We start from the raw sequence: 11,440 nt of genomic DNA on the forward strand, positions 1-11,440 counted from the left end.
ACAAAGGAATAGAAGAAAAAGAAAAGTGAGGGGATCACAGAGGAGGGAAGTGGAGAAAGGAGAGAATTAACAATTGAGTCCTCAGCAGTCAATATTAAGTGGTCAAGGAGAAGACTAAGAACAAGATTGAGTGCCTAATGAGACAAGAAAACAAAACAAAATGAAATGAAACAAATATCCTGGGAACTGAGTGAAAAGACTGATTAAATTTGTCAATTGCAAAGACAGTCAAGCAGTATATTGGTTAATATTGATCATTGGATTTAGCTACATGCAGTTCATTGGTAATTTGACAGAAGCAGTTTCAGTGGCGTGATGGTGCAAAAGTTTGGAATGGGCTTACGTGAGAATTGCTAGATGCTCCTTATCTGCACCTACACTTAGCAAAGCAGAAGAACATGAGAACTAAACAAAGTAGGAAAAAGAGGAGGTAAGTTCTGGGGGGAAATGTCCTTAAATAGATAAGAAGAGATAATATCTCTGCTCTACAGAAGATATTGGCCTGCGTTAGGATCACATATGACTGACATCACATCAAACTGTAAAGATTCAGAGGCTTTTATGTAGGAAAGTATGAGGGTGAGACTGTCAGCTTTATCTTTTGATCACTTGAGTGAAGTCAGAAGCAGGATCATTAACTGAAAGTAAGGATGGGAAGGAGATTTGGAGTTTAGGAGAGAGAAGAACATAGAAAATAGTCTTCTAGAACCTCTTTCTACAGGTACAGGCTAAGAAAAAGCAGTATTAGTATTACTAGGAGTTTGTTAGAAATGCAGAATTTCAGGTACCTCATCAAGTTTACTGAATCAAAATCTGGACTTTACTAAGATTCCCAGGTGATTTGTATGCACTTTATTCTATTTACCTGTTTTTTTTCTGAAGTATAGTTGATTTACAGTGTTTTGTACAACAAGGTGATTTAGCTATATATATATAGCTGAATATATATAGATTTTTTCAGATTATTTTTCTGATTATTTTCCATTATAGTTATTACACAATATTGAATATAGTTCCTATGCTATACAGTAGGTCCTTGTTGTTGTATGCACTTTAAAGTTTAAGGAAAAAAAACTTTTCTAAGAGAGTTAGGAGAGCAAAATGACTATAGGAAATTATTTTGAGTGACTGGTAACATTAAGGAAGCACTAGAAGCTGAGGTCTGTGTCATGAATACAGGGACCACTCATTGTGCTTGTGTGTTTTTCTCAACCACGTTCAGTTACATGGATGGATACAAGGATTGGGCAAAGAGTAAGATTTGACTAGTTGTGTTTTTGTCAATGGACAGTAAAACATGAGGGGACAAAAGAGATGAGTTTGTACAAGAAAGTTTTTAGTATTTGGCTGTGGAATTTAAGTTAGATAAGAACGTAAGGACATTTAAGGAGATGAGGTACAGTGAAAAAATTAGATCAGTGGATTATAGACTATGGTGAGTTAAAGGACTTTTGGACACAGAACATTAGAGGACTTGAGATGGAAATAAGAAATAGTTTGTCTGAGAGTGGTTTGCAAGAAACTGAAATAGCATCAGAAATTAGGTAATGTAAAGAATACAAGACAGGATCATTGCAGGTCAGGATCAACAATATTTGTATGTATGTATGTAAGTAAGTATGTATTGTATCCATTAATATTTACTGTGTAAATTACCTCAAAATTTAGTAGATTAAGAAAAGAAAAATTTGCTTGGTTCATGACTCTGTAGGTTGGCTGGATGATTCTTCAGGCATGGACTTACTTGGATAAACCCTGCTAGGTTTTCTCCTGTGTCCTGATCAGCTGAAGACTCAGCTGATAGATGGAGGATCTAGGGTGGCCTCACATACAGTTCTGGCAATTAGCAAGCTGTCAGTCAAAGCATTAGGAGAGACTCAACTGCATGTCTCTCATCCTTTAGCATGCTAGCCTGGACTTCTTCACATGTAAACATTAGGGTTTCAAAAACAAGTGTGCACAAAGCACAACCATTTTACAAGTCTCTACTTATATTATGATTGCTCCTGACCCACTGGCCAAAACCAGTCACATAGCCAACCCATATTAAAAGGGTGTTGAACCAGACTCTACCTTCAGATGGAGAGGGACAAATTTGTGACCATTTTTGAAATCAACCACATGTATTTATTTTCTGTCTTATCTGTTATATTCTCACTTCCGTGAAGGCACAACTACATCTATCATGTTCATTTATTAAAATTCTCTTACTTTGTATGGTATTTGAAACACAGTGTGCATTAACAATACAAATGCCTATTTATCAATACCTCAACATAACCAAAACAAAGTCATCTGCTTCCCCAGTAAACCATCAACGTTTCCAAATTTCCCTACTTTAATAAAATAAATGTCAGTATCCCAATTCCTTAGCTTAAAACTTTGCTGTCACTCCTAGGCATCCCTATTCTCTCTTCTCTCTTGCCTTATCACATCCAGTCTCTTGTTTATTCTATTTATTCCATTACTCTTAAATGTACCTCTCTCAACTTCCATTCATTTTGTTTTCTCATCATTATAACATTCTAGATCAGGTGATCTCTTGACTAGGTAAGTTCTAGCTTGACTTTCTGCTACTAGATCTCCTTCCATCTTTCACCCACCTTCCTTATCAAAGTTCTGGATTAATCTTTCAAAAGCATACTACTGATTATGCCACTTCTCTGCTCAATGATTTTCAATATTTTCCTATTTTTTAGCAACTTGTCAGCTGCATACAGAAAGGTCAGGATTCCATGGAGTTAACCAGTTCTTGTAGCCTTTACTTTCAAGCTTTCATACATCTGATATTCTTGCTACCCAGACTACAATATCCATAATATTTTTCTTTTTCTTTGCTCTTTATCCACTAGCAAGTCACACTTTAAGTTTTTTTTTTTTAAATGTCCCACACTCTGAGCTTTTTACTGGTCAAAATCCAAATCACTGAAGACTGCTCTATTCAATGATACTGATTCCTGACATCAACATGGGTCTTATCCATTCCTGAATGGTTCTTCTACTTTCTCTTACATTGCATAATTTCTCCTAAAATGTTCAAATAAACTCTATTTTTGCTAAATTTATGCAGTCAATTCCCGAAGCTCTGTAAACAAAGCATACAACTAAAGATGTTTACCAATATATTTTGGTCATCTTTTGTCCTTATCGGATTATAAAAGCTTCATAGAAAATATCTTCATTTATTCCATATATAAATGGAATCTAATACAGTCTTATGAATTCTTTGTTTATAAATAGATGTATGCTGATCTTGATTAACTGGATTCATTGAAAAAAATTACAAAAAATATTTCACAGAGAAATGTGTACTATGGATATTTTATTAGATAAAAAACCGGAATGATGTAAAGTTAGTTGTAAAGCATAAATTTCCTCTGAAGCTTTGTTTAGATGTATGAATACCATTAAATAATTCTAATGTAGCTGTTTAACAGTTTTTATTTTCCTCTTTTACTTAAACACTTTGCGTGTTAGCATAGTATCTTCATTACTCTTATTTTTACCAGTAATGAATTTCATTAAGCTATGTATTGTTAGGGTTTTTACTATTTTAATTTTTTAGAAAATAACAAATGTCCTTGTTTCCCTTATAAGTTCCCATGAGTTGTAGTCTTTTGTCCAAAGTAATTCATCTGATTGTATTTATTTATACATATGGTATTCCCCAAAGTTTGGCATTAATTACATGTGAATGTGAAAACATTATGCCATAATCTTGCAGAATTTTATATCATACCTTTTATTCCTTTCTGCTTTTGTTCTTTATCTGAGCAAATTCATACAAAAACTAGATAATTCATTCCTCTCTACTGACTTTGTCTGCATTGTTGGTATTAAGTAGTCAGCTGTCAGTTAAATTTGTATGTCACCTGTGTGTGTTGTGTGTTTTCTAGATTCTTCACAGATAATTTATTTGTCATTAGTGTTCTGTGGTTTAACTATGTTCTGCCTAGGTATGGATTAATCATATATACCTTTATTGGGATTATAATTAGAAATATTATTTTTATTGATTTGCTTAGAGGGCTAGGTCTGAGAATTAGTGTTTTTCAACAATTCTGGAAATTTCTTGGCTATTAGTTCTTTAAATATGTTTCCTCATTGTTTTTATTTTTTAGAACTCTGATTTAATGTACATTTTTTCTATTGTTTTGAACATGTATGTGTCTTTAGCGCCTATCATATTTTGTATTTTGTTTTCTTTCCATCCTGAAATCTGTTACATTCTTTAAATCTAAAAACCATTTCATTAATCCTTTTACTCTAATTAATACTTTTTCTGTTTCTAATTTGCTGCTTACTTATCTTTTGATAATTTCAATGATTACGTATACATATATGTGTATGTGCGTGTGTACATATATTTATATTTCCATTTTCTTTAAGAATTTAAAATAAAATTTCTTTTCTTTTTTATTTTCAAATATACATATTTTACTTCTTTTTAAGTTATTCACACATTTCTTATTTTTATAAATATATTCTTCCTATTATTTTACATCCATGCTTGATAATTAAAATATTTTAATTTTCATATCAAATTTGGATATCAAGTGTTTTTACATTAGCTGTAAATTCTGTGGCTTCATTTCCTTAGCTGATTTGTGATTTTTGACTATGAAGTTATATTCTTTAGAGTATCTGTAGAAATATGGTGAGCACATGTTAAAGTTGAGTTACTCTGGACAGGACATTTTGCTATCTTTTGCCTGTCTGGAGGCACTACAAATCTAGGATCATTTCAAATTAGATTATTTGGCTAAGATTTTTCAAAAGAAACAGCTTGTTTGAATTTAGGTGACAAACCCGCATGAGAGCCAGAATGTTAAAATGGAGAGAAAGGGGATTTCAAAAAACTACCCTTTACTTTTAGACAAATTTACATATATTGCTAAATATATATGTTTTTACATTCCCTAATGATATTCAAAGGGAGAATGTCATGTATTGAAAATTTTAATTTTTTTCTAGAAAAGTGAGTTCACTATAATATTACTTATTACAATATAATATCACTTAATGTATTCCAGTAATAATTTATCATAGGTGATCATTCAGAACTGACAGAGACCAGCTGAATAACAAAAGGAGGTCTGGAGAGATATGTTAACAAAGAATAGATGTAATAAAACAGAGGAAGACACAGCTCAGTTATCACTATGCTTTCCTTGACCTTCTCATATTATAGGCACAGTATTTTTAGATTTCCAAATTTTAAGGAGACGCTAGAATTCTAGATTTTGAAATATTAGGAGCACATTAAAAAGTAAATAACAGAATTTTGTAAGCAAAGGTGGTGGTATAAGGACCTTTGAAAATTTGACCCTCCTTAAATTATGGTCAATTAATCTATGACAAAGGAGGCAAGAGTATACAATGGGGAAAAGACAGTCTCTTCAATAAATGGTGCTGGGAAAACTAGGCAGCTACCTGTAAAAGAATGAAATTAGAACACTCCCTAACACCATACACAAAAATAAATTCGAAATGGATTAAAGACTGAACTGTAAAACCAGATAGTATAAAACTCTTAGAGGAAAACATAGGCATAACATTCTTTGACATAAATTGCAACAATATCTTTTTCCATCCATCTCCCAGAGTAATGGAAATAAAAACAAAAATAAACAAATGGAATCTAATTAAACTCAAAAGCTTTTGCACAACAAAGGAAACCACAGACAAGATGAAAAGACAACCCGCAGAATGGGAGAAGGGATTTGCAAACAATGCTACATACAAGGGATTAGTCTCCAAAATTTGCAAACACCTCATGCAGCTCAATATCCAAAAAAACAAATAACGCAATCAAAAAAGGGGTGGAAAATCTAAGTAGACATTTCTCAAAGAAGACATACAGATAGCCAAGAGACACGTGCAAAGATGCTCAAACATCGCTAGTTATTAGAGAATTGAAAATCATAATCTTATAAAGAAAATGCTAAGGAACACACACACACACACACACAATTAGAGCCAATAAATGAAGACAACTAGATTCTGGGCTATAGGATCAATATACAAAAATGCATGGTATCTTTATACTTCATAATGAACAACTGAAAGTGGAATTAAAAAAAACTTGAATAAAAATATTATCAAAGATAAAATACTAAGAAATGAATTTATCCAAAATGTAAGATGTATGCAATGAAATATACAGAAATTTGTGGAAACAAAATAAAGAAAATCTAAATCAATAGGATGACATCTGTGTTCATGAATTGGAAGACAATACTGTTAAGATGGAAATACTCTCTAAACTGATATACAGATTCAACATAATCCCTATCAAAATGCCAATGACTGTTTTTTAAATAGGCAAGCTTATTGTAGAATTCATATACATTAGTAAGTTTCCCAGAATAGACAAAACAATCTTCAAAAAGAAGAACAGATAGAACTCAAAATATTCTATTCAAAAATTTACCACAAAGCCTTGGTAATTAAGACACTTGCTATTGGCATAGGTACAGGCATGCAGAACAATAGGATTGAATTGGGGATGTAGAAATAAACACATTTATCTACATTTCATTTAAGAAAAGAGTACCAAGATCATTCAAGGAGGGGAGGGAGAGTCTTTTCAAAAAAAGGTCCTAGAATCATTAGAAATCCACATGCAAAAGAATGAATTTGGATGCTTATTTCATATAGTATGCACAAATTAACTTTAAATGAAATAGTTAAAAACAACTATAAAACTCATAGAAGAAAATATGGGTGTAAATCTTCATGACTTTGAAATAGCCAATGGTTTCTTAGATGTGACAGCAAAAGTACAAGCAAAATTAGAAAAAAAACAGACAAAATTGAACTTTATCAAAGTCCAAAACTTATATATCAAAGGACAGTACCAGGAAAGTGAAATGAGAAACCATATAATACAAAAAAGTAGACAAAAATCATATATCTGATTTAACATTTAGCATCTGGGATCAGTAAGAATCTTTAGAATTTAACCATAAAAAGACAAAGTAATCTAACTTAAAAATGGACAGAGTATCTGAAAAGACATTTCTCAAAAAAATATACTTGTGTGTGTATATCTAGATATAGATATAGATAGATGATAGATAGATAGATAGATAGATAGTCAATAGGCACATGAAACAATGGTTGAAGTCATTAACAGGGAAATGCAAATCAAAATCACAAGAGATACCACTCCACATCTACCAAATTAATAAACAGAAGATAACAAGCACTGGTGAGGATGTGGAGAAATTGAAACCCTTATATATTGCTGGCAGGAATGTAAAATGATGCAACCTTTGTTTGGTAGTTCCTCAAATAGTTAAAGATAGGGTTACCAAACAGTTGTTATTCTCTAAATCACCATAATTAGAATATCATGGTAGATCCTACTGGGAGTAAATCAATCAAAAGACTTGAATATTGTCCTCCAGCTAAGTGCAATACAGTTAGTAAGAGAAACTTTCCAGATCTCAAAGTGATATAACCTGGCTTTAATAATGCTATAATCCAAGAACAACATTATAGGAGTGTATTTTTCCATGTTACAGTGGATTACAGTTAGTGGGATGTCTGTTTACTAACTCATTTGCATTGAAATTGTTTTTGAGCAACATTTTTTTTTTTCAATTGGACCAGCCATATGAATTATATGAATGTTGTCTATCTCATTAAGTACACCAATATTGCATTATTATGTTCTGTTGTTCATTTGACAGAGGATGCATTTAAGACTCAGAAATGCAAAGAAAAAATCCCAATTTGCCAGATCTGATAAATAGTAAAACCATAATTTTAAATCAATTTTGTAGGATTCCAAAATTACTATGCCACATTTCCTAATGTAATATTGAGAGATGATTCTTGAAATCTGTTGGGTGATAACCATTTTAATTTGTATTTTTTTTTAAAAATATTGTGTCAGGATTCATGGAAGCTGGTTTACAGCCTCAAATTCTGGGTGTCCCCAATTATTTTTTCTGTTTTTTAAATAGAAAGTAAATAACTGCCTTTTTAGACTCATTTTGAAGACTTAATAAATAAACTCTCTGTGAAACACAAAGTACATTGGTGTGATATTTCTTTGTCTTTACCATCAAGGATATCACTGAGCCCACAGACTGAAGCCCTCAGACTAAAAACCAAGCAGGAAATTTTAGGCCCTAAGTAGCCCATAAAAAAAAAGTTCATCTCTGTATGAATCATTATGAAGCAGTCTTTGTCACACTTGAAGTAGTATCACATTTTTAAAATTATTATGCCCACTTGTGATTGAGCATGTGATTGCACAAAGCCAGCTTAGTCACAGGATATTTTTGCTCCCTGAAATGGCCTTTCCAGTCTTTAGAACAGAACTTTTGCCTCGGGCTGTCTTTAATAATATATTAAGCATTAAATGTATGATCAAAGCATAAGCACATTAGTATTTTATTTTCAATACATGGCTTTTCTTGCATCTTTAAAATATTGCAAATAAGTCTGAGGAATTATCTGGCATCTTGCTGTTTCTGTAGGTGGACAACTTAGATTTTACTCATAAGCCTGCTGAACTGTTCCTTTTTCAGAAATGTAGGTGCCATCCCAAAATTTTCTGCTATCTTTGCTTTTAACTGTCGGGGTTTGCTGAATCAAAGCAGCTAAATTTGATAGAAGTTCAGCGTTGTTTGTTGTTTCTTCCAAGAATTAACTCATCTTTAAAAAAAAAAAAACTAATCTTTTTGCACTTGAGATACTGAACAAGCAACTTCTGGCTTTATCCAAGCCCAGTAGATGTATTTTTTTGCCAAAGAAATTTTAGATTTCAACAAGAGACCCATTCTCCTGAAGATCGATGTTGATGGTGAAATTGGCATGCACAGACCTCATCTTAGAATAGACCAACACCCTTGTACATGACTGCAGATAGTGCAGACAGAAGCCAGTTCCTATTTCCCCAGGCTTTGTAACCTGGAGCCTCTTCTTCCAAGGATATTGAGTTCTACATTGATGTGTTTGAAGTCCTTCCGCAGGGTACCTCTGGAACTGTGCATCCCTTCACAGAGATGTTGACATCATCTGGAATGTGGACAGTCTTAATGCTGAGGACAGTCTTCATTCTTGCAAAAGGTGCAACAGAGTCACATTCACATTTAACTGCGCTGAATTCCATATTCCTATGTACCTGCACTCATTTCCTTGTCAAAGAAATATAATTTATTTAAATGTATAATTTCTTGTCATTTTGTTGTGTGTGTCCTTCCACACAGAATATATTTTGTTACCTAATTTTTTAATTGAGAGTATCTCAATAGCTAATACTTTGAAACTCTCTTACTCTTAGACTTGTAAGAGTTTCTTAGGTTGTTATAAATAGAAAAAAATTACACATCTGGAATTTAAATCTGAAGCTATCATAGCCCTATGGGTAAAGGCATAGTTAAAAGAGGGTGGCATGAAAAGAAACTTAAGTAGCATCATGAACTGTTCAAATTTAATAGGGGACATATTCAAGAAGGATCCCTTTTTTCCCCAAATCATGTTCAATATGTTCACTATATTTTATATTCAATATTCACTAAAATCTCAATTAGGTGCATAGAATAGTACTGTGGGCTGCCCAGATAAACTGTGTGTAGGTCAATCACTCAGCAACCATCAAGAAAGCAATCAAAGTTGAAATATATTCCACTTATAGTTTCTTGTTTCCAATACTCTAGGAAGTAACTGTAATCATTATTCCCTTTAGCTCTGCCACTTGGAAGACTGACAGAGGAATAGAGCTTCAGGGGGAAATGTTCTTATTGGATACATTGATGAGTAGGTACCTGAAACTTAGGGGAGCAGGAGTGAGGAAATTGATCAATCCTGTATCAATGATATACATGAGTATTCAAAATTATGATGTTGGCCTCTCCAAAGAATGTCAAAAAGTTTGCAGCTGGTCACTCAGATTGAAAAGGTATCGTTGAAGGGGGTTACTATACCCCAAATAATTCAAATGAAGGTATAGAATTATTTGCTATTAGTATTTAAAATGACCATAATGATTGTGGCAGACAGTGGAATGCCACAATGATTTCCCACCTGCTGGTACCCAGGAATTTGTAAAATTTTTTCTTGACTAGAGGTTGAGAACATTGAGTTGATTCTAACCAACAGAGTAATGGCAAAGGCAATAGAATGCCACACTCTTGATTATTTTATGTGGCAAAGGTGATGGGAAATCATCCCTGTGATTATTTTATATTCTGTAAAACTCTATCTTAGCATACTGTCTCTTGCTGATCTTGAAGAAGTGAACATCCATGTTGTGAATTTCCTATTGAGAGGATCACATGGCAAGGAACAGAGGGTAGCATAGAAGATCTGGTGGTTAGCAAAAATGTAGAGACCTCAGTCCAATAATTGCAAGAGGTTGAATTTTGCCAACAACTGGAGGGAACTATGAAGCAGTTCTCAATTTGAGCATCTAGATGAGCATGTTGCCCAACTAACACCTTAATTGCAGCTTTGTGAGACCCTGAGCAGAAGATTTAGATAAATTGTGCCTTGACCTCTGACCTGTGGAAAGCATGAAAAAATAAATGTGTGTTGTTTTAAACTTCAAGCTTGTGGTAATATTTTTATTATTTATGACATTGAACACACATACAATAACAAAGGAATAATTTCCACTTGTATTTTTGATGGCAAATATTTCTGATAAAATAGTGCTGTAACATCATTAGCAAGTATTTATGAATTTCCCCTATGAGAGTTCTCCTTAAACTGAATTATTTATTTAACTGAGAGGACATGCATGGCATAGTGCTTAAGAACATGAGTTCTACGTTCCTGGGATCAGATCTCAGTTCTTCTACTTTCTAGCTGTGTTATCTTGAGCAATTCATACAAGCTTTCTGAGCTTCCGTTGTCTCATCTGGAAAAAAATGGATAATAATTGCATATATCTCACAGGCTTGCTATGAAGATTGAATGAATAAAAATCATACCATTTATATTTGTTAAATGATTGCAATAAAGATTTTGGTTTTATCTAGTGTAACTATATTGTAAAGTGTGTTATTTCTCCCCAAATAATTAATCTTCAAAAGTGAAATAAATAACTCTACCCATTGTACCTAGAATTAATGTCAGGAATAGTACAGACTGTGAAACAAGTGAACAAAAAAAATTGCAGATGCTCAAAATTGAAAGAAAGCAAATTTAATGACAGAGCAAAAAGAACATTGAGAAATAGTCACAGATTCATAGCAGATAATCACAGCAGATTACAGAAGTCAGAGAAAGAGAGAGAATATAGAACTTGATTTCAGGGAAAATGTGTTACCTGTAGGTGAAACAAAGTTCTAATGATAAAAGCTTTGGTTAAAAAAAGCTATATGAAAAAAGGAAATTTTACTTAATAAGGATATCTAAATAGTAGAGAGAAGAACTAGTAAAGAAATCATTATGCTAGCAGAAAATTTTAGGAGAATTCTCT

The 11,440-nt window shown here is 32.8% G+C and overlaps 1 pseudogene; it reads right to left on the minus strand.

Moving 5' to 3' along the window:
* Positions 1–8,508: 8,508 nt before the first annotated feature.
* LOC130852310 (60S ribosomal protein L9-like) lies at positions 8,509–9,073 on the minus strand (annotated as a pseudogene).
* Positions 9,074–11,440: the final 2,367 nt, after the last annotated feature.

This window comes from Hippopotamus amphibius, chromosome 4 (assembly GCF_030028045.1).
Source record: "Hippopotamus amphibius kiboko isolate mHipAmp2 chromosome 4, mHipAmp2.hap2, whole genome shotgun sequence".
Lineage (NCBI taxonomy): Eukaryota > Metazoa > Chordata > Mammalia > Artiodactyla > Hippopotamidae > Hippopotamus > Hippopotamus amphibius.